The following is a 27629-nucleotide window of genomic DNA, read 5'->3' as shown; positions in this document are numbered from 1 at the left end:
GGACACAGAGCACAATGCTATACAGTGGTGGGTGAGCGGTGTACTACTATTCCCAGCAGCAACACAGAGCACAATGCTATACAGTGGTGGGTGAGCAGTGTACTACTATTCCCAGCAGCGACACAGAGCACAATGCTATACAGTGGTGGGTGAGCGGTGTACTACTGTTCCCAGCAGCGACACAGAGCACAATGCTATACAGTGGTGGGTGAGCGGTGTACTACTCTTCCCAGCAGCGACACAGAGCACAATGCTATACAGTGGCGGGTGAGCGGTGTACTACTGTTCCCAGCAGAGACACAGAGTGGCAGTAAACACAATGCTATACAGTGGTGGGTGAGCGGTGTACACAGAGTGGCAGTAAACACAATGCTATATAGTGTGGGTGAGCGGTGTACTACTGTTCCCAGCAGCAATACAATGACTGGGGGGACCCTGGCTAGCCTGGCTGGAGAGAGAACTACCCTGCCTGCCTACCCAAAGCTAAACCCACAGAAAAATGGCGGAGAAATGGTGTGGATCGGGTATTTATTTACCCGAACCACGTGACCCGTTCGGCCAATCAGAGCGCGTTTGGGTCCGAACCACGTGACACGTTCGGCCAATCACAGCGCTTGCCGAACGTTCGGCCATGCGCTCTTAGTTCGGCCATATGGCCGAACGGTTTGGCCGAACACCATCAGGTGTTCGGTCGAACTCGAACATCACCCGAACAGGGTGATGTTCTGCAGAACCCGAACAGTGGCGAACACTGTTCGCCCAACACTAGTCAAGAGGCATGGCGGCTATCACCGCGTGTCAACCGGCGGCCTCTGCCGCGCGGGTATATGCTCCGGGTCCTTCCATTGCTCACAGGTTAAGGGCTACACGCACGCGAGCAGAGCGACAGGACCTTTATGCAGCTAAGAGGGGAGTCAGCTGATCATGCGGTCAGCTGATTTCAGCTAGCATCCGGATTGGCTGAGTGACTGGGGCGGCACTATGGAGCATGTTGACTATATATAGAGCAGTTCTGTCAGTAGTTCCGCGTCTGCTGTTGCGAATGCTATAGTGTGTTAGCGCTCAGACCCTAGTTAGATCCCAAAGTGTGCTGGAACCGGCCAGAGCCACACTAAAGTACTATTGCATTGTTTATCTGTTATGACCTTTCGCTTGCTCTGACTATTCTTCTGTTTGTCGATTCTGTACCTCAGCCTATCTGATTCACGTTGCCAACCCTGCCTGTCCTTGACGTTGAATCAGTCTTCCGTTTCTGTACTGTATCTGTCCGCTCGTTGCCAAACTCTGTCTGTCTGACCTCGCTACCCACATCAGTGGGCCCTGCCACTGGTGTGGGAAACTAGTTGCTTACACCAACCTCTCAGGTGTAGGATACTACTGCTTAGCTGTGATACTTGTCCTGCAGGTATTCATAGGCTGAAGTACTGTCTGTATCACTCGCTCTTAAGCAGCAGTACTGCATCTGTCACTTAGGTTGCAGCACCAACGGTATCATCTACTCCTAGGCTGCAATACAGTCTGTACCACCTGTTCTTTAGGGGATCCTTAGTCAAGCATCACTAGGATTGCTCCCTCTTATACAGTGCACCAAACACTACCTGGTTGCAGTACAGTTTGAATCACTTGCTCCACATGTGGTCAGCTGCACAGCATTATTGTGTTCCTTCTCATTGCTGTGGTATTCATATGCCTTTGGCTGTAGCACGATCTGTCTCATCCACTCATAAGGTGAGCACCGGCTGCAGTACAGTCTGAATCACCCGCTCCTCGGGTGAACTCTCTCATCCATATTACTGTTACACCAAACACTACTCCTCTCCTGTTGTCCAGTGTCAGGCTATACTAGTATTATTGGTGATTCTGCAGATCACCACATAATCAGGTATAGCATCTGTATTATTGGTGATACTGCAGATCACCAATAATCAGAGTTCTCTGTGTGCTGACACCAATCGTTACAGAACAGCAGACCAAACATTATGGACGCACTGCGCAGTCAGGTTGAAGTCCTGATCACCGCGGTGAACAATCTCACCGGGGTGATTAATACCCAACAGACTCAGATCACTCAACTGTCTGGGACAGTCAGGACACTTCAAACAGCTGTCGATACTGTGCGATCCCCTCCAGTCACAGATTTACGTATGGCTGTGCCTGAGAAGTTCTCAGGGCATAGATCAGACTTTCAGAATTTCAGGAATCGGGTGATGTCCTATTTTGAGTTGAGGCCTAACCTATCTGGATCAGAAAACCAGAGGATAACGTTTATTAAGACTCTGTTGTCAGGAGACTCTCAGACATGGGCATATGGTCTCCCTGCAGAACACAAGGCATTAACCTCGGTTCATACATTTTTTGAGGCCATGGCCGTTATATATGACGATCCGGACGTCGCGATCTCTGCTGAGAGGAAGCTAAAAACTCTCAGACAGGGTCGTAATCCGGTGGAGGTTTATGCTGCGGAATTTAGGAAGTGGGCTGTGTCAGCTAGATGGGGAACGTATGCCTTACTACAGGGCCGAGCCTGGGCGGGTGCTGCGGGTGCAAGGCACCCAGGCGCCTGCCTCTGAGAGGCGCCGCCCGGCCGCCGCTCTCCCCCTGTGGCCGCCGCTCGCTCGCTCCCTCCCTCCCTCTAGCCGCCGGCGCCGCGTCAGACCTCGCTCAGGTGGGCGGGCGCTAGGACCTAGCACGCCGCACTGATATGCGGAAGTGACATCACTTCCGCATATAGAGCGGGTGCGCCTGGCGCCTTCTTACTGGTTGGGTCGCCCGCTGATTGAGGTCTGAAGCTGCTGCAAGGTGAGGAGGGAGCGGCAGCGGCAGAGGCAGCAGCGGCGGGAGGGGAGGGTTGGGTGCGCTCCTGTCACTACCTAAACGGGGACCCTATACCCCCTGGCTACCTATCCTGGGCACATATTACCCCCTGGCTACCTATCCTGGGCACATATTACCCCCTGGCTACCTATCCTGGGCACTTATTACGCTCTGGCTACCTATCCTGGGCACATATTACCCCCTGGCTACCTATCCTGGGCACATATTACCCCCTGGCTACCTATCCTGGGCACATATTACCCCCTGGCTACCTATCCTGGGCACATATTACCCCCTGGCTACCTATCCTGGGCACATATTACCCTCTGGCTACCTATCCTGGGCACATATTACCCCCTGGCTACCTATCCTGGGCACATATTACCCCCTGGCTACCTATCCTGGGCACATAAAACCCCCTGGCTACCTATCCTGGGCACATAATACCCCCTGGCTACCTATCCTGGGCACATATACCCCCTGGCTACCTATCCTGGGCACATATACCCCCTGGCTACCTATCCTGGGCACATATACCCCCTGGCTACCTATCCTGGGCACATATACCCCCTGGCTACCTATCCTGGGCACATATACCCCCTGGCTACCTATCCTGGGTACATATACCCCCTGGCTACCTATCCTGGGCACATATACCTCCTGGCTACCTATCCTGGGCACATATACCCCCTGGCTACCTATCCTGGGCACATATACCCCCTGGCTACCTATCCTGGGCACATATACCCCCTGGCTACCTATCCTGGGCACATATTACCCCCTGGCTACCTATCCTGGGCACATATTACCCCCTGGCTACCTATCCTGGGCACATATTACCCTCTGGCTACCTATCCTGGGCACATATTACCCCCTGGCTACCTATCCTGGGCACATATTACCCCCTGGCTACCTATCCTGGGCACATAATACCCCCTGGCTACCTATCCTGGGCACATAATACCCCCTGGCTACCTATCCTGGGCACATAATACCCCCTGGCTACCTATCCTGGGCACATAATACCCCCTGGCTACCTATCCTGGGCACATATACCCCCTGGCTACCTATCCCGGGCACATATACCCCCTGGCTACCTATCCCGGGCACATATACCCCCTGGCTACCTATCCCGGGCACATATACCCCCTGGCTACCTATCCCGGGCACATATACCCCCTGGCTACCTATCCCGGGCACATATACCCCCTGGCTACCTATCCCGGGCACATATACCCCCTGGCTACCTATCCCGGGCACATATACCCCCTGGCTACCTATCCTGGGCACATATACCCCCTGGCTACATATCCTGGGGACACTGGCTGTTTGTCATTATGTGCATTTGCTGGTGAAAAGCAGTCTCTTGTTATGTGAATTTGCTGGTGAAAAGCAGTCTCTTGTTATGTGCATTTGCTGGTGAAAAGCAGTCTCTTGTTATGTGAATTTGCTGGTGAAAAGCAGTTTCTTGTTATGTGCATTTGCTGGTGAAAAGCAGTCTCTTGTTATGTGCATTTGCTGGTGAAAAGCAGTCTCTTGTTATGTGCATTTGCTGGTGAAAAGCAGTCTCTTGTTATGTGCATTTGCTGGTGAAAAGCAGTCTCTTGTTATGTGCATTTGCTGGTGAAAAGCAGTCTCTTGTTATGTGCATTTGCTGGTGAAAAGCAGTCTCTTGTTATGTGCATTTGCTGGTGAAAAGCAGTCTCTTGTTATGTGCATTTACATGGGGAAAAGCTGTCTCTCGTTATGTGCATTTACATGGGGAAAAGCTGTCTCTTATGTGCATTTAGTGGGGAATTTTTGTCAGTAAAAATAATCTTTTGTCAGTAAATTTTTAGGTATTTGTCAGTAAAAAATAACATGAAAGGTTGGCAACACTGGCAGGCTGTGTGGCGCAACGGGAAAGATACAGGCAGCCCACCTTGGGCTTGGCAGGGGGGAGGAGCCGACGTCAGCGAGCGAGAGTAGGGTGGCCGCAGGCAGCCATAAATACGCAGTGTGTGACTGCGTCGCACTCGCAGAGCCTCTCAGCCTGAGTCAGTTCAGAGACTAGCAGACTGTCACTCGCAGGAAGCCAAAGCCAGCCAGGAGCAAGCCCATGGAAGAGGGGTAGGAATGGGGTATCACATGCATGCGTAAAAAGGTGGAAGGTGTGGGTGTGATTAGGAAGGACATGGGTGTGGTTATGTGGTTGGGCGTGGTTAATTTAACCACTCCCATAGGCGCCAGAGAAAATCTTGCACCCAGGTGCCAGGCACCCCAGGCTCACCCCTGCCTTACTAGACTGTTTCCTGTCAGAATCCGATGCAGTCTCTGATTTAATGTTGGGACATCCCGAACCCAAATCTATTGATGAGGCAATCTCTTTGGCAGTGCGAGTAGACCGTCGCCTGCATTATCAGAAACAAACTCGTGGAAAAGTTACTTTAAGATCCGTCTCCTACACCTCCTTTCCACCCCCGTCATCTCCAGACGAGCCGATGCAAATCGGACATTCTAGATTGACGCAAGTGGAAAAGAATCGCAGAAGAACAGAAGGGTTATGTCTATACTGTGCGGAGCAGGGTCACATTGTCCAGAACTGTCCTAAGAAGTCGGGAAATGCTGCCTCCTAGGTGTAGTCAGAGGTAATACCCTAGGCGAGCAGTCAATACCTCTAAACAATAATCGTTTACTCCTTCCCTGCTTCATCACTTGGGAAGGACAGACCGTGCCTACAGAGGCCTTTGTAGACTCCGGCTCTGCAGCCAATTTTATAGATTTTGATTTCGTTAAAAGATTGGGGATTCCGTTACTCCCTTTAGACCGACAGATTGTGGTCACAGCAGTAGATGACTTTCCGCTACAGTGTAGACAACCTCTATCCCAGACTCCCTTGCTGACATGTGATATAGGGAGGGGTACTACATAAAGAGGAATTACAGTTCTTTGTCCTGCACATGGCTACTTCTACCATCATATTGGGTATGCCCTGGTTGCAACTCCACTCCCCTCAGATCGACTGGGCATCAGGTCAGCTACAAAGCTGGTCTACCCATTGTCGTCATCATTGTTTAGAGAGAGTTACGGTTTGCGCCACCCAGATTCAGGTTAAAGGGGTGCCAGTACAGTACGCAGAGTTTGCAGATGTGTTCTGTCCTAAGTCTGCGGATAAACTTCCGCCTTACCGGAGTTATGATTGTCCCATAGAGCTAAGGGCTGGTTGTATGCCCCCAAGAAGCCATCTTTATAATCTGTCTGGGCCTGAGAAACTGGCAATGCAAGAATACATTAAAGAAAACTTGGCTAAAGGCTTTATCCGTCCTTCCCGGTCACCCGCTGGGGCTAGGTTCTTTTTTGTACAGAAGGACGGAGGGCTTAGGCCCTGTATTGACTACAGAGGTCTAAATAAGATCACAGTGAAAAATCGGTATCCGTTGCCTTTGATAGACGATTTGTTCACACAGGTGACCAATGCCAGTGTTTTCTCCAAATTAGACCTGCGAGGGGCATACAACCTGGTACGCATTAGGGACGGTGATGAATGGAAGACGGCGTTCAACACGCCCGACGGGCATTACGAATATCTGGTTATGCCATTCGGGTTGTGTAATGCCCCTGCCGTCTTCCAGGAGTTAATTAATGAGGTGTTCGGGGAGGTCTTGGGAAAATTTGTTCTTGTATATCTTGATGATACACTAATTTTCTCAGCTAACCTGACTGAGCATCGTAAGCATGTTAAATTTGTTCTTCAGAAACTAAGACAGAATTCACTTTATGCGAAGTTGGAGAAGTGCCTCTTCGAGGTCACAGAAGTACCATTCCTGGGATACATCATCTCCACGTCTGGACATTTGATGGATCGCAAGAAGGTCTCTGCTGTTTTGGAGTGGCCTCAACCTGTGGGATTGAAGGCACTCCAAAGATTCCTTGGGTTTGCCAATTACTACAGAAAGTTCATAAAGGGCTTCTCCTCTGTAGTGTCACCTCTCACTAGTCTAACTAAAAAAGGGGCTGACACATATCACTGGTCGGAAGAGGCCCAATCAGCCTTTGCTACTTTGAAAAAGCTGTTTTGTTCCGCTTCCATCCTGAGACACGTGGATGTCACCTTCCCCTTTATTGTGGAGGTTGATGCGTCTGAAACAGGGGTTGGGGCTGTGCTGTCTCAGCGCTCTGGTCTTCAAGGCAAACTGCACCCGTGTGCCTTCTTTTCACGGAGGTTCTCTCCTGCCGAGAGGAACTACGATATTGGTAATCGGGAGCTTTTAGCCATCAAATTAGCCTTTGAAGAATGGCGCCATTGGCTGGAAGGGGCAGAACATACAATTACAGTTTACACAGATCATAAGAACTTGGAGTACATCGAGGGGGCCAAGAGGCTTAGCCTTCGGCAGGCTCGTTGGTCTTTATTCTTCTCAAGGTTCTGATTCATTATAACGTATACACCAGGTAGCAAGCATGTTAAGGCAGACGCTCTATCTAGGTGTTTTGAGCCTGAGACAGTCCAGTCTTCAATCCCTGAGACCATTCTACCTCAGAAGGTGGTCTTGGCAGCTACCGAGACCTGGGAGGACTGGGCAGCTACATTGGCTCCTTATCAACAGGATATTCCAGAAGGGAAGCCTGTGGGGGTTATGTTTGTGCCACTCCCCTTCCGCCTCCAACTCCTACAATTATTCCATACCCATAAGAATGCTGGGCATCCAGGGGCTACCCGAACTCAGGATCTTTTAGCTAGATGTGTATGGTGGCCTTCACTGGCATCTGATTGTAAGGAGTTTGTGAGGGAATGTTCAGTGTGTGCTAGAAGCAAACCCTCCCGCCAGGCTCCAGGGGGCACGTTACAACCTCTAACAGTGCCAAATGAGCCTTGGACACATTTGTCAATGGACTTTGTTGGAGAACTCCCTAGGTCTGAGGGCAAAACGGTCATTTGGGTGGTAGTTGATAGATTCAGTAAGATGGCTCATTTCGTTCCCCTTAAAGGACTCCCCTCGGCTCAGGAGTTAGCTGATCTCTTCATTCAACACATCTTTCGGCTGCATGGCATTCCGGAAAATGTGGTGTCAGACAGGGGAGTCCAGTTTGTGTCAAGATTTTGGAGAGCCTTTTGCCATCAATTGGGTATGGATCTTTCTTTTTCATCAGGCTACCACCCACAGACCAATGGCAAGACTGAAAGAATTAATCAGTCCCTTGAACAATTCCTCAGGTGTTATGTGACAGATGCACAATCAGATTGGGTAAAATTTCTGCCATTCGCAGAGTTCGCACATAATAACCTGAGAAGTTCCTCTTCAGGATTTTCCCCTTTTCAGGTGGTGTCGGGGAAATCCCCCAAATTTTCTCCTTTACCAGTGGCATCTTCCCCTTTCCCGGCTCTAGAGGATTGGCAAAGGGCGCTAAAGGAGATTTGGGGATCAGTTAAGAGAAATTTGGGAAAAGCGTTCCAGTCTCAGAAAAAACAGGTGGATAAGAGGTGGTCTGTTGAGTGGAAGTTTTCTCCAGGGGACATGGTGTGGATTTCTACTCGGCATTTAGCTTTGAAACAACCATCACCCAAGTTAGGACCCAGATTTATAGGCCCATATCCTGTCACAAAAAAGATTAATGATGTCACTTATGCAATTGATCTCCCAGCCAGCATGAGAGGCGTGAGATCGTTCCATGTGTCGCTATTAAAGCCTGCTGTGCATGTGGATTCCTCTCCCCATGTGATGATTGATGATCAACCGGAGTATGAGATCGCGAAAATTCTGGATTCTCGATTAGTGCAGAATTTTGTACAGTACCTGGTTCATTGGAAGGGATATGGGCTGGAGGAGAGAACTTGGGTGCCGAGTTGTCGCATGCATGCTGAGGAATTAAGGAAAGAATTCCATGAGTTGCACCCGGAAAAAACGGGTAGGAAGTGTCCGGAGTCCACTCCTCAGGGGGGGGGGGGGTACTGTTAGGAATAGCGGAGATGCCGCCGCTGAGTCAAGCGGCATGGCGGCTATCTCCTCGTGTCAACCGGCAGTCTCTGCCGCGCGGGTATATGCTCAGGGTCCTTCCATTGCTCACAGGTTAAGGGCTACGCGCGCGCGAGCAGAGCGACAGGACCTTTATGCAGCTAAGAGGGGAGTCAGCTGATCATGCGGTCAGCTGATTCCAGCTAGCATCCGGATTGGCTGAGTGACTGGGGCGGCGCTATGGTGCATGTTGACTATATATAGAGCAGGTCTGTCAGTAGTTCCGCGTCTGCTGTTGCGAATGCTATAGTGTGTTAGCGCTCAGACCCTAGTTAGATCCCAAAGTGTGCTAGAACCGGCCGGAGCTGGGGATCCACACTTAGTCAGATTCTGTTGATAGCTTTAAAGTACTATTGCATTGTTTATCTGTTATGACCTTTCGCTTGCTCTGACTATTCTTCCGTTTGTCGATTCTGTACATCAGCCTATCTGATTCACGTTGCCAACCCTGCCTGTCCTTGACGTTGAATCAGTCTTCAGTTTCTGTACTGTACCTGTCCGCTTGTTGCCAAACTCTGTCTGTCTGACCTCGCTACCCGCATCAATGGGCCCTGCCACTGGTGTGGGAAACTAGTTGCTTACACCAACCTCTCAGGTGTAGGATACTACTGCTTAGCTGTGATACTTGTCCTATAGGTATTCATAGGCTGTAGTTCTGTCTGTATCATTCGCTCTTAGGCGGCAGTACTGCATCTGTCACTTAGTTTGCATTACCAACTGTATCAACTACTCCTAGGCTGCAATACAGTCTGTACCACCTGTTCTTTAGGGGATCCTTAGTCAAGCATCACTAGGATTGCTCCCCCTTATACTGTGCACCAAACACTACCTGGTTGCAGTACAGTCTGAATCACTTGCTCCCCAGGTGGTCAGCTGTACAGCATTATTGTGTTCCTTCTCATTGCTGTGGTATTCATGTGCCTTTGGCTGTAGCAAGGTCTGTCTCATCCACTCATAAGGTGAGCACCGGCTGCAGTACAGTCTGAATCACCCCCTTCTCGGGTGATCTCTCTCATCCGTATTACTGTTACACTGTCATGATCGCTGCTGCAGCAGGTATTGCTGGAAGTAGTAGTGCTGCAGCTCAGGCAGTTCTGATCTCTTTCCATGCAAGCTGCATAGCTTTGTCGGCCTTTCCCTGCTGTCAGCTTGTGACTGATTATCATTCACCTGTGTGGGAATCTGCATGTCTGCTCCCATTGGATGACCTCAGTATAAAGATCTGCTTCCTGCAGGACTCCTCGGGTTTTCATAGCTTCAGTTTAAGCCTGTCTTGCTGTTGCTTCAGCCCCGATCGTGTTTCTTGTTCTAAAGATACTTTGCTGGTCTTGCATCATATATTGGTTCATTGCCAATATATATGCATACCAGCACGTTTATTATTTTCCTTGTATTCGTGGTACGTTGATACATCAGTGTCACTGATGTATACGTACACGAACTGTTTATATCCTGTGTTCAGTTAGTCAGCTTTCCAGCACGTTTTGGTAGTTTGCGCGTATCATGATCACCCGTGCTGAGTTAGTTATTCCGCTCCTGGTTCTGTTTGTGGATTGCGTTCATCTCTGCGAAGAGATAGCGAATCCTTCTGAGTCCTGTTCCCTGTATTGCTCCAGTCCTAGTCAGTGTTCCTGCTTATGTCATATATCGGTTCATTGCCGATATATACATATGTTAGTCAGACGTTACAAATAGTTTCATTGATAGCTGTAATTGTAATACGCTAGGAAAACATACTTATTGTATATTTGTCTGTGTTACGTTCATCTATCTTGATCCTGCTATTTCCTGACTATCCTGTCTTGTCTTTGTGAGGCACGCCATCGCTGCAAACGCATTGGCTGCCTCATTCCAGTCTGTCTTGTTGTGGACGCTTGCTAGCTAGCAAGCGTTCATTCTGTCTACCTGTCCTGATCTCCTCAGTTCTGGTTTATGCGCTCAGCGCTACTTTGCGCTGAGACGTTATAGCGAAAGTATTGTTTGTGGCTGTCGGATCTGCACCGGCTCTGTGCGCCACAATCTCCTATTGGAGTCAGTCCTCCCCTCCACTATACTAGGGATAGCCTGTTTCCTTGTGCTAGTGTGTGTACCTCCTTCACGTCAGCTCATGCGTTGCATGCTGACTGTGGAGAATACACCACCAAGCCTTACATACACCAAACACTATTCCACTTCTGTTGTCCAGTGTCAGGCTATACTAGTATTATTGGTGATTCTGCAGATCACCACATAATCACATACCTCCCAACATTTGAAGATGTGGAAGAGGGACACTTAAGCCACGCCCCCTATGTGGCCTTAAGCCACACCCCTGCTTTTGCAGGAGGGTGACAATGGGAGGAATGAGTTTGCGGAGGAGGGTGCCAGTGGGTGGGAGAGGGTGACACTGGGTGGAAAGGGGGGTGCCAGTGGGTGGGGGAGGAAGGTGCCAGTGGGTAGGAGGAGGGTGTTAGTGGAAAGTGGAGGGTGTCAGTGGGCAGAGAGGAGGGTGCCAGTGAGGAGGGAGGAGGGTGAACCTGGGTGGGGAGGAGGGTGCCAGTGGGTAGGAGGAGGGTACCTGTGGGTGGTAAAGGAGGGTGACACTGGGTGGGGAGGAGGGTGCCAGTGGGTAGGAGGAGGGTGTCAGTGGGTAGGAGAAGGGTGACACTGGGTGGGGAGGAGAGTACCTGTGGGTGGAAAGGAGGGTGCCACTGAGTGGGGGAGAAAGGTGCCAGTGGGTAGGAGGATGGTGACACTGGGTGGGGAGGAGGGTACCTGTGGGTGGAAAGGAGAGTGCCACTGGGTGGGGAGAAAGGTGCCAGTGGGTAGGAGGAGGATGACAATGGGTGGGGAGGAGGGTACCTGTGGGTGGAAAGGAGGGTGCCACTGGGTGAGGGAGAAAGGTGCCAGTGGGTAGGAGGAGGGTGACACTGGGTGGGTAGGAGGGTGCCAGTCAGCAAAGAAGAGGGTGCCAGTGGGTGGGGAGGAGGGTGCTAGTGGGTGGGGAGGAGGGTGTCAGTGGGTAGGAGGAGGGTGCCAGTCAGCAAAGAGGGTGCCAGTGGGTGGGGAGGAGGGTGCCAGTGGGTGGGGAGGAGGGTGGCAGTCAGCAAAGAGGGTGCCAGTGGGTGGGGAGGAGGGTGCCAGTGGGTGGGGAGGAGGGTGCTAGTGGGGAGGAAGGTCGTCAGTGGAGGGGGGAGAATGCCCATGGGTGGGGAAGAAGGTGCCCCTGTGTAGGGAGGAGATTGCCCTGGGGAGAGAAGAGATGACAGAAATGATCGAGGCGCCAGCCGCGCCAATAAGGGATGCGGGAGCCGGCTTTATTCCTCACTCCCTTCCTCTGAATGCCCCCACCTGCTGTGAATGTCCCCCCCCCCCCTGTAGGCAGTGTGTGCGGAGCGGAGCGGTAGGTCCTCTTACCGCAATCCATGCGCACCGGCAACTGGAGTCTCCTGCTTCCTGTTTACCGTGACGTCACAGGAAGTAGAGACGTCATGGATCTGCGGTAAGACAGAGGACCTACCGCTCCGCTCTGCACACACTGCCTACAGGAGGGGATACATTCACAGCAGGTGGGGGCATTCAGAGGAAGGGAGGGAGGAATAAAGCCGGCTCCCGCATCCCTTATTGGCGTGGCTGGTGCCTCGATCATTTCTGTCATCTCTTCTCTCCCCAGCCGGCCGGGACTTAAAGGGGGCTTCCCGGGATAGCGGGAGAGCCCCCCAAATCGGGAGAATCCCGACCAATCTGGGACGGTTGGGGGGCATGTAATCAGGTATAGCATCTGTATTATTGGTGATACTACAGATCACCAATAATCAGAGTTTCTGTGTGCTGACACCAATCATTACAGATATCCTCTCAAACCTTCGCCAGACTACCTGCGATCTGGCCCCTGGCCCCACTAAGTTCATGTTGAAATGCCCTGAACTATTTACACCGGCATTCCACAAAATAGTCAATGGCTCCTTACAAGAAGGGTTGTTTCCCTCTACTCTGAAAGAAGCAATCGTCAGGCCACTACTCAAGAAACCAGCTACAGACCTGTCTCAAACCTCCCCTTTCTGGGAAAAGTTATTGAAAAGGCTGTCTACCTCCAACTTGAAGCCAGGCTCTCCAGAAACAACATCCTTGACCCTCTTCAATCTGGCTTCAGAAAATATTACAGCTGTGAAACAGCCCTCACCCAGATTTGCAATGATCTGCTCATTGCAAGAGACAAGGGTCAATGTTCCATCCTGATTTTGCTCGACCTCTCAGCGGCTTTTGACACAGTCGATCATGAAATCTTGCTCAACAGGCTACAAGAGTACTGTGGCATAGATGGCATTGTTCTCTGGTGGTTCAACTCCTTCCTGGCTGGCAGAACACAATGGGTAGCCTTAGGGCCCTTCCTCTCCAACCCTGTACCACTAAAATATGGTGTACCTCAGGGCGCAATATTATCCCCTTTACTCTTCACCATATACATGCTGCCACTTGGAGAAATCATACAAAAACATGGCCTGACATATCATTGCTATGCTGATGACACCCAGCTATATTTGTCATTCAAACCTGGTGTCACAGACCCTACTCCACAAATGAACGCATGCTTAGCTGAGCTTCAGGAGTGGATGAATAATAATTGGCTAAAACGTAATGCTGACAAAACTGAGGTTCTTGTTATCGAGGGCCAGGGCTCAACAGCAAAGCAGCCCCAGTCTCAACCAACACCGCTAAGGATAGGAAGCTCAGACCTGAACAACTCAGACTGTGTGCGCAGTCTTGGAGTACTGATTGATGGGAAATTAAGCTTCAGGAATCAAATCTCAGCTGTTGTGAAACATTCCTTCTTTCACCTAAGGAATATTGCAAGGATTAGACACCTAATTCCTTCAGAGGATCTTCCAACCTTCATGCCTTCGTCACATCAAGGTTAGACAACTGCAACGTCCTCTACACAAGCCTGCATAAGAAAGACTTACGCCGCCTGCAATTAGTACAGAATGCCGCCGCAAGGCTGTTAACGAGCCAACCCCGCCATTGCCACATAACACCAACCCTGTGCTCACTCCACTGGCTACCGATAAAATGGAGAATTCTGTTTAAGATTGGCTTACTGACATTCAAATCCTTGCACAATCTGGGCCCTGGATACCTGAAGGACTTGTTGCAACTGCATCACACCCCCCACAATCTTAGATCAAAAGGACGTAACACCTTGGTCACCCCCAGAGTCCACCTCAAAACCTTTGGAGACAGAGCCTTTTGTCATGCTGCCCCTACACTTTGGAACTCCCTACCACACCCAATCAGGACAGCTCCATCCCTGGAAGCATTTAAGTCTAAACTGAAAACCTACCTCTTCAGTCTGGCATTCATGAACATCTAAAAAAAAACAGACAAATGATAAGCGCTCAAGGATGCACCTGAATTGTGAGCCATCAGCGGCAATGCAGAGCCCCCTAGGGCTGAATACATGCCTCTAATGCAAAACAGATGCAAAATTATGTGCTAACTCTAATCTAAAAATTTGAGAGTGAATTTAAAACAGTGAAGGCAGCTAGCCAATAGTATACTTACATTTAAGTTTGCACAGTGGGAGACATGGCAGCGCTTTCAAACAACCTCATACCTGAATGATTTAACTGCAATGGTGAGCAGAGCTCCAGAAACTGGACTAAATTACACACCCAGCATACACTGCAGGCAAAGAGAGGGAGGGGGAATTAGTGATTAAGCTGCATCAGTGGGCAGAGCTCCAGAAACTGGACTATATTACACACCCTGCATCACTATAGACCAAGGGGGGGTGTTAGCTTCAGTGATAATTAGTGCACAAATTATGACCTAATAGACTTCCCCACGGCGGTGACGTACCCCCTTGGGGAAGACCTACCTCTAACCTAGCAATAAAAACATAATTCCTCGTGCTGCTATTCATAAATGGTATACACATTTCATAAGACAAACAAAACAGACAAATGATAAGCGCTCAAGGATGCACCTGAATTGTGAGCCATCAGCGGCAATGCAGAGCCCCCTAGGGCTGAATACATGCCTCTAATGCAAAACAGATGCAAAATTATGTGCTAACTCTAATCTAAAAATTTGAGAGTGAATTTAAAACAGTGAAGGCAGCTAGCCAATAGTATACTTACATTTAAGTTTGCACAGTGGGAGACATGGCAGCGCTTTCAAACAACCTCATACCTGAATGATTTAACTGCAATGGTGAGCAGAGCTCCAGAAACTGGACTAAATTACACACCCAGCATACACTGCAGGCAAAGAGAGGGAGGGGGAATTAGTGATTAAGCTGCATCAGTGGGCAGAGCTCCAGAAACTGGACTATATTACACACCCTGCATCACTATAGACCAAGGGGGGGTGTTAGCTTCAGTGATAATTAGTGCACAAATTATGACCTAATAGACTTCCCCACGGCGGTGACGTACCCCCTTGGGGAAGACCTACCTCTAACCTAGCAATAAAAACATAATTCCTCGTGCTGCTATTCATAAATGGTATACACATTTCATAAGACAAACAAAACAGACAAATGATAAGCGCTCAAGGATGCACCTGAATTGTGAGCCATCAGCGGCAATGCAGAGCCCCCTAGGGCTGAATACATGCCTCTAATGCAAAACAGATGCAAAATTATGTGCTAACTCTAATCTAAAAATTTGAGAGTGAATTTAAAACAGTGAAGGCAGCTAGCCAATAGTATACTTACATTTAAGTTTGCACAGTGGGAGACATGGCAGCGCTTTCAAACAACCTCATACCTGAATGATTTAACTGCAATGGTGAGCAGAGCTCCAGAAACTGGACTAAATTACACACCCAGCATACACTGCAGGCAAAGAGAGGGAGGGGGAATTAGTGATTAAGCTGCATCAGTGGGCAGAGCTCCAGAAACTGGACTATATTACACACCCTGCATCACTATAGACCAAGGGGGGGTGTTAGCTTCAGTGATAATTAGTGCACAAATTATGACCTAATAGACTTCCCCACGGCGGTGACGTACCCCCTTGGGGAAGACCTACCTCTAACCTAGCAATAAAAACATAATTCCTCGTGCTGCTATTCATAAATGGTATACACATTTCATAAGACAAACAAAACAGACAAATGATAAGCGCTCAAGGATGCACCTGAATTGTGAGCCATCAGCGGCAATGCAGAGCCCCCTAGGGCTGAATACATGCCTCTAATGCAAAACAGATGCAAAATTATGTGCTAACTCTAATCTAAAAATTTGAGAGTGAATTTAAAACAGTGAAGGCAGCTAGCCAATAGTATACTTACATTTAAGTTTGCACAGTGGGAGACATGGCAGCGCTTTCAAACAACCTCATACCTGAATGATTTAACTGCAATGGTGAGCAGAGCTCCAGAAACTGGACTAAATTACACACCCAGCATACACTGCAGGCAAAGAGAGGGAGGGGGAATTAGTGATTAAGCTGCATCAGTGGGCAGAGCTCCAGAAACTGGACTATATTACACACCCTGCATCACTATAGACCAAGGGGGGGTGTTAGCTTCAGTGATAATTAGTGCACAAATTATGACCTAATAGACTTCCCCACGGCGGTGACGTACCCCCTTGGGGAAGACCTACCTCTAACCTAGCAATAAAAACATAATTCCTCGTGCTGCTATTCATAAATGGTATACACATTTCATAAGACAAACAAAACAGACAAATGATAAGCGCTCAAGGATGCACCTGAATTGTGAGCCATCAGCGGCAATGCAGAGCCCCCTAGGGCTGAATACATGCCTCTAATGCAAAACAGATGCAAAATTATGTGCTAACTCTAATCTAAAAATTTGAGAGTGAATTTAAAACAGTGAAGGCAGCTAGCCAATAGTATACTTACATTTAAGTTTGCACAGTGGGAGACATGGCAGCGCTTTCAAACAACCTCATACCTGAATGATTTAACTGCAATGGTGAGCAGAGCTCCAGAAACTGGACTAAATTACACACCCAGCATACACTGCAGGCAAAGAGAGGGAGGGGGAATTAGTGATTAAGCTGCATCAGTGGGCAGAGCTCCAGAAACTGGACTATATTACACACCCTGCATCACTATAGACCAAGGGGGGGTGTTAGCTTCAGTGATAATTAGTGCACAAATTATGACCTAATAGACTTCCCCACGGCGGTGACGTACCCCCTTGGGGAAGACCTACCTCTAACCTAGCAATAAAAACATAATTCCTCGTGCTGCTATTCATAAATGGTATACACATTTCATAAGACAAACAAAACAGACAAATGATAAGCGCTCAAGGATGCACCTGAATTGTGAGCCATCAGCGGCAATGCAGAGCCCCCTAGGGCTGAATACATGCCTCTAATGCAAAACAGATGCAAAATTATGTGCTAACTCTAATCTAAAAATTTGAGAGTGAATTTAAAACAGTGAAGGCAGCTAGCCAATAGTATACTTACATTTAAGTTTGCACAGTGGGAGACATGGCAGCGCTTTCAAACAACCTCATACCTGAATGATTTAACTGCAATGGTGAGCAGAGCTCCAGAAACTGGACTAAATTACACACCCAGCATACACTGCAGGCAAAGAGAGGGAGGGGGAATTAGTGATTAAGCTGCATCAGTGGGCAGAGCTCCAGAAACTGGACTATATTACACACCCTGCATCACTATAGACCAAGGGGGGGTGTTAGCTTCAGTGATAATTAGTGCACAAATTATGACCTAATAGACTTCCCCACGGCGGTGACGTACCCCCTTGGGGAAGACCTACCTCTAACCTAGCAATAAAAACATAATTCCTCGTGCTGCTATTCATAAATGGTATACACATTTCATAAGACAAACAAAACAGACAAATGATAAGCGCTCAAGGATGCACCTGAATTGTGAGCCATCAGCGGCAATGCAGAGCCCCCTAGGGCTGAATACATGCCTCTAATGCAAAACAGATGCAAAATTATGTGCTAACTCTAATCTAAAAATTTGAGAGTGAATTTAAAACAGTGAAGGCAGCTAGCCAATAGTATACTTACATTTAAGTTTGCACAGTGGGAGACATGGCAGCGCTTTCAAACAACCTCATACCTGAATGATTTAACTGCAATGGTGAGCAGAGCTCCAGAAACTGGACTAAATTACACACCCAGCATACACTGCAGGCAAAGAGAGGGAGGGGGAATTAGTGATTAAGCTGCATCAGTGGGCAGAGCTCCAGAAACTGGACTATATTACACACCCTGCATCACTATAGACCAAGGGGGGGTGTTAGCTTCAGTGATAATTAGTGCACAAATTATGACCTAATAGACTTCCCCACGGCGGTGACGTACCCCCTTGGGGAAGACCTACCTCTAACCTAGCAATAAAAACATAATTCCTCGTGCTGCTATTCATAAATGGTATACACATTTCATAAGACAAACAAAACAGACAAATGATAAGCGCTCAAGGATGCACCTGAATTGTGAGCCATCAGCGGCAATGCAGAGCCCCCTAGGGCTGAATACATGCCTCTAATGCAAAACAGATGCAAAATTATGTGCTAACTCTAATCTAAAAATTTGAGAGTGAATTTAAAACAGTGAAGGCAGCTAGCCAATAGTATACTTACATTTAAGTTTGCACAGTGGGAGACATGGCAGCGCTTTCAAACAACCTCATACCTGAATGATTTAACTGCAATGGTGAGCAGAGCTCCAGAAACTGGACTAAATTACACACCCAGCATACACTGCAGGCAAAGAGAGGGAGGGGGAATTAGTGATTAAGCTGCATCAGTGGGCAGAGCTCCAGAAACTGGACTATATTACACACCCTGCATCACTATAGACCAAGGGGGGGTGTTAGCTTCAGTGATAATTAGTGCACAAATTATGACCTAATAGACTTCCCCACGGCGGTGACGTACCCCCTTGGGGAAGACCTACCTCTAACCTAGCAATAAAAACATAATTCCTCGTGCTGCTATTCATAAATGTGTATACCATTTATGAATAGCAGCACGAGGAATTATGTTTTTATTGCTAGGTTAGAGGTAGGTCTTCCCCAAGGGGGTACGTCACCGCCGTGGGGAAGTCTATTAGGTCATAATTTGTGCACTAATTATCACTGAAGCTAACACCCCCCCTTGGTCTATAGTGATGCAGGGTGTGTAATATAGTCCAGTTTCTGGAGCTCTGCCCACTGATGCAGCTTAATCACTAATTCCCCCTCCCTCTCTTTGCCTGCAGTGTATGCTGGGTGTGTAATTTAGTCCAGTTTCTGGAGCTCTGCTCACCATTGCAGTTAAATCATTCAGGTATGAGGTTGTTTGAAAGCGCTGCCATGTCTCCCACTGTGCAAACTTAAATGTAAGTATACTATTGGCTAGCTGCCTTCACTGTTTTAAATTCACTCTCAAATTTTTAGATTAGAGTTAGCACATAATTTTGCATCTGTTTTGCATTAGAGGCATGTATTCAGCCCTAGGGGGCTCTGCATTGCCGCTGATGGCTCACAATTCAGGTGCATCCTTGAGCGCTTATCATTTGTCTGTTTTGTTTGTCTTATGAAATGTGTATACCATTTATGAATAGCAGCACGAGGAATTATGTTTTTATTGCTAGGTTAGAGGTAGGTCTTCCCCAAGGGGGTACGTCACCGCCGTGGGGAAGTCTATTAGGTCATAATTTGTGCACTAATTATCACTGAAGCTAACACCCCCCCTTGGTCTATAGTGATGCAGGGTGTGTAATATAGTCCAGTTTCTGGAGCTCTGCCCACTGATGCAGCTTAATCACTAATTCCCCCTCCCTCTCTTTGCCTGCAGTGTATGCTGGGTGTGTAATTTAGTCCAGTTTCTGGAGCTCTGCTCACCATTGCAGTTAAATCATTCAGGTATGAGGTTGTTTGAAAGCGCTGCCATGTCTCCCACTGTGCAAACTTAAATGTAAGTATACTATTGGCTAGCTGCCTTCACTGTTTTAAATTCACTCTCAAATTTTTAGATTAGAGTTAGCACATAATTTTGCATCTGTTTTGCATTAGAGGCATGTATTCAGCCCTAGGGGGCTCTGCATTGCCGCTGATGGCTCACAATTCAGGTGCATCCTTGAGCGCTTATCATTTGTCTGTTTTGTTTGTCTTATGAAATGTGTATACCATTTATGAATAGCAGCACGAGGAATTATGTTTTTATTGCTAGGTTAGAGGTAGGTCTTCCCCAAGGGGGTACGTCACCGCCGTGGGGAAGTCTATTAGGTCATAATTTGTGCACTAATTATCACTGAAGCTAACACCCCCCCTTGGTCTATAGTGATGCAGGGTGTGTAATATAGTCCAGTTTCTGGAGCTCTGCCCACTGATGCAGCTTAATCACTAATTCCCCCTCCCTCTCTTTGCCTGCAGTGTATGCTGGGTGTGTAATTTAGTCCAGTTTCTGGAGCTCTGCTCACCATTGCAGTTAAATCATTCAGGTATGAGGTTGTTTGAAAGCGCTGCCATGTCTCCCACTGTGCAAACTTAAATGTAAGTATACTATTGGCTAGCTGCCTTCACTGTTTTAAATTCACTCTCAAATTTTTAGATTAGAGTTAGCACATAATTTTGCATCTGTTTTGCATTAGAGGCATGTATTCAGCCCTAGGGGGCTCTGCATTGCCGCTGATGGCTCACAATTCAGGTGCATCCTTGAGCGCTTATCATTTGTCTGTTTTGTTTGTCTTATGAAATGTGTATACCATTTATGAATAGCAGCACGAGGAATTATGTTTTTATTGCTAGGTTAGAGGTAGGTCTTCCCCAAGGGGGTACGTCACCGCCGTGGGGAAGTCTATTAGGTCATAATTTGTGCACTAATTATCACTGAAGCTAACACCCCCCCTTGGTCTATAGTGATGCAGGGTGTGTAATATAGTCCAGTTTCTGGAGCTCTGCCCACTGATGCAGCTTAATCACTAATTCCCCCTCCCTCTCTTTGCCTGCAGTGTATGCTGGGTGTGTAATTTAGTCCAGTTTCTGGAGCTCTGCTCACCATTGCAGTTAAATCATTCAGGTATGAGGTTGTTTGAAAGCGCTGCCATGTCTCCCACTGTGCAAACTTAAATGTAAGTATACTATTGGCTAGCTGCCTTCACTGTTTTAAATTCACTCTCAAATTTTTAGATTAGAGTTAGCACATAATTTTGCATCTGTTTTGCATTAGAGGCATGTATTCAGCCCTAGGGGGCTCTGCATTGCCGCTGATGGCTCACAATTCAGGTGCATCCTTGAGCGCTTATCATTTGTCTGTTTTGTTTGTCTTATGAAATGTGTATACCATTTATGAATAGCAGCACGAGGAATTATGTTTTTATTGCTAGGTTAGAGGTAGGTCTTCCCCAAGGGGGTACGTCACCGCCGTGGGGAAGTCTATTAGGTCATAATTTGTGCACTAATTATCACTGAAGCTAACACCCCCCCTTGGTCTATAGTGATGCAGGGTGTGTAATATAGTCCAGTTTCTGGAGCTCTGCCCACTGATGCAGCTTAATCACTAATTCCCCCTCCCTCTCTTTGCCTGCAGTGTATGCTGGGTGTGTAATTTAGTCCAGTTTCTGGAGCTCTGCTCACCATTGCAGTTAAATCATTCAGGTATGAGGTTGTTTGAAAGCGCTGCCATGTCTCCCACTGTGCAAACTTAAATGTAAGTATACTATTGGCTAGCTGCCTTCACTGTTTTAAATTCACTCTCAAATTTTTAGATTAGAGTTAGCACATAATTTTGCATCTGTTTTGCATTAGAGGCATGTATTCAGCCCTAGGGGGCTCTGCATTGCCGCTGATGGCTCACAATTCAGGTGCATCCTTGAGCGCTTATCATTTGTCTGTTTTGTTTGTCTTATGAAATGTGTATACCATTTATGAATAGCAGCACGAGGAATTATGTTTTTATTGCTAGGTTAGAGGTAGGTCTTCCCCAAGGGGGTACGTCACCGCCGTGGGGAAGTCTATTAGGTCATAATTTGTGCACTAATTATCACTGAAGCTAACACCCCCCCTTGGTCTATAGTGATGCAGGGTGTGTAATATAGTCCAGTTTCTGGAGCTCTGCCCACTGATGCAGCTTAATCACTAATTCCCCCTCCCTCTCTTTGCCTGCAGTGTATGCTGGGTGTGTAATTTAGTCCAGTTTCTGGAGCTCTGCTCACCATTGCAGTTAAATCATTCAGGTATGAGGTTGTTTGAAAGCGCTGCCATGTCTCCCACTGTGCAAACTTAAATGTAAGTATACTATTGGCTAGCTGCCTTCACTGTTTTAAATTCACTCTCAAATTTTTAGATTAGAGTTAGCACATAATTTTGCATCTGTTTTGCATTAGAGGCATGTATTCAGCCCTAGGGGGCTCTGCATTGCCGCTGATGGCTCACAATTCAGGTGCATCCTTGAGCGCTTATCATTTGTCTGTTTTGTTTGTCTTATGAAATGTGTATACCATTTATGAATAGCAGCACGAGGAATTATGTTTTTATTGCTAGGTTAGAGGTAGGTCTTCCCCAAGGGGGTACGTCACCGCCGTGGGGAAGTCTATTAGGTCATAATTTGTGCACTAATTATCACTGAAGCTAACACCCCCCCTTGGTCTATAGTGATGCAGGGTGTGTAATATAGTCCAGTTTCTGGAGCTCTGCCCACTGATGCAGCTTAATCACTAATTCCCCCTCCCTCTCTTTGCCTGCAGTGTATGCTGGGTGTGTAATTTAGTCCAGTTTCTGGAGCTCTGCTCACCATTGCAGTTAAATCATTCAGGTATGAGGTTGTTTGAAAGCGCTGCCATGTCTCCCACTGTGCAAACTTAAATGTAAGTATACTATTGGCTAGCTGCCTTCACTGTTTTAAATTCACTCTCAAATTTTTAGATTAGAGTTAGCACATAATTTTGCATCTGTTTTGCATTAGAGGCATGTATTCAGCCCTAGGGGGCTCTGCATTGCCGCTGATGGCTCACAATTCAGGTGCATCCTTGAGCGCTTATCATTTGTCTGTTTTGTTTGTCTTATGAAATGTGTATACCATTTATGAATAGCAGCACGAGGAATTATGTTTTTATTGCTAGGTTAGAGGTAGGTCTTCCCCAAGGGGGTACGTCACCGCCGTGGGGAAGTCTATTAGGTCATAATTTGTGCACTAATTATCACTGAAGCTAACACCCCCCCTTGGTCTATAGTGATGCAGGGTGTGTAATATAGTCCAGTTTCTGGAGCTCTGCCCACTGATGCAGCTTAATCACTAATTCCCCCTCCCTCTCTTTGCCTGCAGTGTATGCTGGGTGTGTAATTTAGTCCAGTTTCTGGAGCTCTGCTCACCATTGCAGTTAAATCATTCAGGTATGAGGTTGTTTGAAAGCGCTGCCATGTCTCCCACTGTGCAAACTTAAATGTAAGTATACTATTGGCTAGCTGCCTTCACTGTTTTAAATTCACTCTCAAATTTTTAGATTAGAGTTAGCACATAATTTTGCATCTGTTTTGCATTAGAGGCATGTATTCAGCCCTAGGGGGCTCTGCATTGCCGCTGATGGCTCACAATTCAGGTGCATCCTTGAGCGCTTATCATTTGTCTGTTTTGTTTGTCTTATGAAATGTGTATACCATTTATGAATAGCAGCACGAGGAATTATGTTTTTATTGCTAGGTTAGAGGTAGGTCTTCCCCAAGGGGGTACGTCACCGCCGTGGGGAAGTCTATTAGGTCATAATTTGTGCACTAATTATCACTGAAGCTAACACCCCCCCTTGGTCTATAGTGATGCAGGGTGTGTAATATAGTCCAGTTTCTGGAGCTCTGCCCACTGATGCAGCTTAATCACTAATTCCCCCTCCCTCTCTTTGCCTGCAGTGTATGCTGGGTGTGTAATTTAGTCCAGTTTCTGGAGCTCTGCTCACCATTGCAGTTAAATCATTCAGGTATGAGGTTGTTTGAAAGCGCTGCCATGTCTCCCACTGTGCATTCATGAACATCTGACTATCTCCTCTGTAACACAACCCAGCCTGCAACCCTGTATTAATCTGAGACACAACTATGCGCTTTGAGTCCTATGGGAGAAAAGTGCTTTACAAATGTTATTGTATTGTATTGTATTGTAACATCTTGCACACATCAAAAATGACAGTACACACCCTCGAATGTATGTTCTAGGTATGTGAACGTCAATGCACATGTGAAATTGCCCCTGAATCTGTGCATACCCCTTATGTTTGTCAACATATAGCCTAACTTGTGTGACAAATTAGCAAAGGTTAAAGTTCAATTTTTGATTGACCTCCAGTAGCTTCCATAATTGCTGTTTGTTACAGTTATGGTTTTCCTAAGCAGGGCCTGTTGACCTAATCACAGGTGTTTGACGTGGGCTGAGCTCTCCTATGGCGTGAGTCTAAGGGGCCAAAGGTCTTCACCAGTGGGCACCAGACTACTCTGCTGTCTGGTGGCCACCAGGTAATGACTCCCAGGATTGCCCCACCAGTAACAAAAGAGAACAGGGGGAACTGCAATGCAGAGTCATTCAGCATTATGAGGTCAGACTGAAGTTCAAGGCAGGTGGCAGATGAGCAAAGTCAAGGTCACAGGCCAAAGAGTCACGGTGGGAAGCAAGCAAGCATAGTCGGGGTAACAAGCTAAAGATCAGAGACAGGCCAGGCGTAGTTGGGGTCACAGACTGGGTCACAATGTCATGTACCTGGGGAGTGTGAATCCACTGTGTGGCCGGATAGGCGCAGCCCTGGAGTCCAGGTGAGTGCGCCCGAAGGCGACTGTTGAGTGCAATTGGATAATCTGATGTGAGGTATAGGTACAACCGACAGTACACGTAGTCAGGGATAAGCCAAGAGTTCGTTAACAGGGAATCAGTCTGAAACCTCACGTACAGCAACATAGGACAAATGGGAAGTCAAGGTATTGCCAAGAATCAAAGCCAGGATGTCAGTTGATAAAGGTATAAGTCTTACACACAGAAACACAGGGAAACCTGATGCTCAGGCAACCAGCCTGAGACCAGGAAGTCTTTTTAAAACATAGTCCAGGAAGTGAGCTCACATGCAAACAGGGATGCATGGCACAATCCAGCCACTAGATGGTGTAAGAAAGTCTGAAGGTCCTAGAAGGGAAAACAGTTCTGTAGACAGAATCCTGATCTGGTGGGTTGACATTGGCAGCCACTTGCTGAGTCATGACAGTACCCTCCCTCTTATGGAGGGTAATCACCCCTCCTGAAGTTCCCTTCCAGATTTATTGGGGAAAGTAATGTGGAAGTCTTTTTAGAAACTGGGGAGCATGCAAATCCTTTTCAGGAACCCAAGAGTGTTTTTCAGGACCATAGCCCTTCCAGTGAATAAGGTACTGTAACTTACCTGTGTGAAATCTAGAGTCCAGGATCTGCTCTTCGTCATACTCATCTTCCTCCTCTGCGGAGACTGGACCAGGGGGAGAGGATTTTTTTAATGGTTAAAGACAACCGGCTTGAAAAGGGAAACTTGGAAGGAATTGTGGATCCTGAAGGAAGGAGGCAACTTAAGCTTATACCTATAATGCGAGCCAGAACAAAGAAAGGAGCTATGAAACAAGGAGCGAGTTTGGCAGTGGGAACCCGGAGACGAATATGTTTAGTTGAACGCCAAACTTTTTCCCCACAAGCAAACTGTGGGGCAGAGGACCTTTTTTTGTCAGTCCAATTCTTACAGCAAGCAGATGCTTTGGTAAGAGATTTTTTGGCAAGTTCCCAGACTTGCTGCAGATCAGCTCTGACAGACGATGCAGCTGGGACATCAGACTTTAAAGGAACTGGAAGAGGTATCCTGGTATGAAATCCATAAGTAATGAAAAAAGGGCTGAGATCAGTGGATTAACGCCCAGGAGAAGATAAAGAGCCTTCCAGAGGCGAGATGTAAATTGCACTCCTCTGTCGGACACAATATATGCTGGAAGGTCATAAAGTCCAAAAATCTCATGAAAAAATATTTCAGCCATTTTTTGTAGCAGAAGGTAACTGTTTCAAAGGAACAAAATGAGCTATTTTAGAAAATTGATCTACAACCACCCAGACTACAGTGTGACCATTGGAAGGTGGCAAATCAGTGATAAAGTCCATTGATATAGGTGTCCAAGGTATTTCTGGACTGGGTAGAGGAAGCAAAGGACCAGAAGGTGCCCTCCTAGGAGTCATATTCTGGGCACACAGAGAGCAAGCAGAAACATAATTATTAACATCTTGTGTTAGAGAAGGCCATCAGTAACTGCGGGATATAAACTCAAAAGTCCTGCAGATGCCTTGGTGACCAGTTTGGAATTATTTCCCCAGGACAAGATACTTTGATGTAAGGACTTAGGAACAAAGGTCTTAACCATGGTTACTTGACATGGACAGGGGCAGCAGGCACAAGTTTAGACAAATCGATAATGTGTGCAGGAGCTGATTCAAGATCATCAGTGTCAAAAGACCGGGACAGAGAATCAGCTTTGTTGTTCTTGGAACCAGGATTGCAGGTGGAGAGTGAAGTTAAACCTGACTTGGCGAGGATTAAGTTTCTGTGCAGACTGGAGGTATTGCAGATATTTATGGTCAGTGTAAATGGTCACAAGGGTGAAACTTATCAGCATAGCTCCCAACTGTCCCTTTTTCAGAGGGACAGTCCCTTTTTGGAAGCCCTGTCCCTCTGTCCCTTTTTCCCTCTCATTTGTCCCTCTTTCAGGACTTTGTCCCTCTTTCTATATAAATATACATATTTCTATACTAAAAATGTGTTTGACTCTAAACTTTATTCACATCCTTTAAATTGATATATTACTAATTTTAAAATGTTACTATGAAGAAAATGAACCAGGACAGAAAGAACCAGTGTGGTTTTAATGATAAAACAACATATTTTTCTTATGAAATCTTTATGGTATGCATGACTAGGGACGTGGTGGGCGTGGCCAGGGGTGTGACAGGGGCGTGGCTTAAGTGTCCCTTTTTCTCATCTCAAAAAGTTGGGAGGTATGTTATCAGAAGCACTTTGCTGGGAAAGCACAGCTCCAAATCTGTTAGCTTATGTATCAACTTCAAGGAAGAAGGGTTGAGTTGTGTCTGGACACTGTTTAATAGGTGCAGCTGAAAAAGCTTCCATTAAACAAGTAAAGGCCCATATAGCTTCAGGTGACCAAGACTTGCAGTTGCTGCTCTTTTTGGTGAGAGCTGTAAGTGGAGCCCACAATAGGGAAGTAGTCCTTAATAAATTGGCGATAATAGATGGCAAAATCCCAGAAAATTCTGAAGGGGCTGAGGCCAATTGAGAACAGCAGACACCTTGGCAGGATCCATAGACTGACCCTTAGCTGCTGTAACAATATAAACCAGAAAAAGAATCTCTGATTGTTCAAAAGTACATTTTTCCAGTTTAGCGTATAGACCATTCTCCCTGAGTAGCTGGAGAACAGACCTAACCTAACAAGTTGTTGATGTGACTGAAGATCCACAGATTAAATAAGAATATCATCAAGGTAAATGACAACTCCTTTGTAAAACAAGTCCCGGTCCCGGAAGATATCATTTACAGAGTTTTGGAATACTGCAGGGGCATTGAAAAGTCCAAAGGGCATGACCAAGTAATCGTAATGGTCAGCCCTGGTGTTGAAAGCAGTTTTCCATTCATCCCCTTATCTGATATGAATGAGGTTATAGGCCCCACGCAGATCCAAGTTAGTGAAGATTTTAGCCCCTTGAAGATGGTCATACAGTTCAGATATCAAAGGCAGGGGGTATTTAGTCTTGCCAGTAATTTTATTTAGATCGTGATAGTCAATGCAGTCTCAAAGATCCATCTTTCTTGGTAACAAAGAAAAAAAAGCTCCTGCCG

The 27629-nt window shown here is 47.1% G+C and overlaps 1 protein-coding gene across 5 annotated transcripts in view; it reads right to left on the bottom strand.

Annotated features, from left to right (window-relative positions):
- Positions 1-27629, bottom strand: part of ANKRD33B (ankyrin repeat domain 33B) — a 688858-nt gene that overhangs the window by 157362 nt on the left and 503867 nt on the right. The gene's annotated exons all lie outside the window — the stretch shown is intronic.

Source organism: Hyperolius riggenbachi, chromosome 5 (assembly GCF_040937935.1).
Source record: "Hyperolius riggenbachi isolate aHypRig1 chromosome 5, aHypRig1.pri, whole genome shotgun sequence".
Lineage (NCBI taxonomy): Eukaryota > Metazoa > Chordata > Amphibia > Anura > Hyperoliidae > Hyperolius > Hyperolius riggenbachi.
This window is presented reverse-complemented; position numbering and strand designations above follow the sequence as displayed.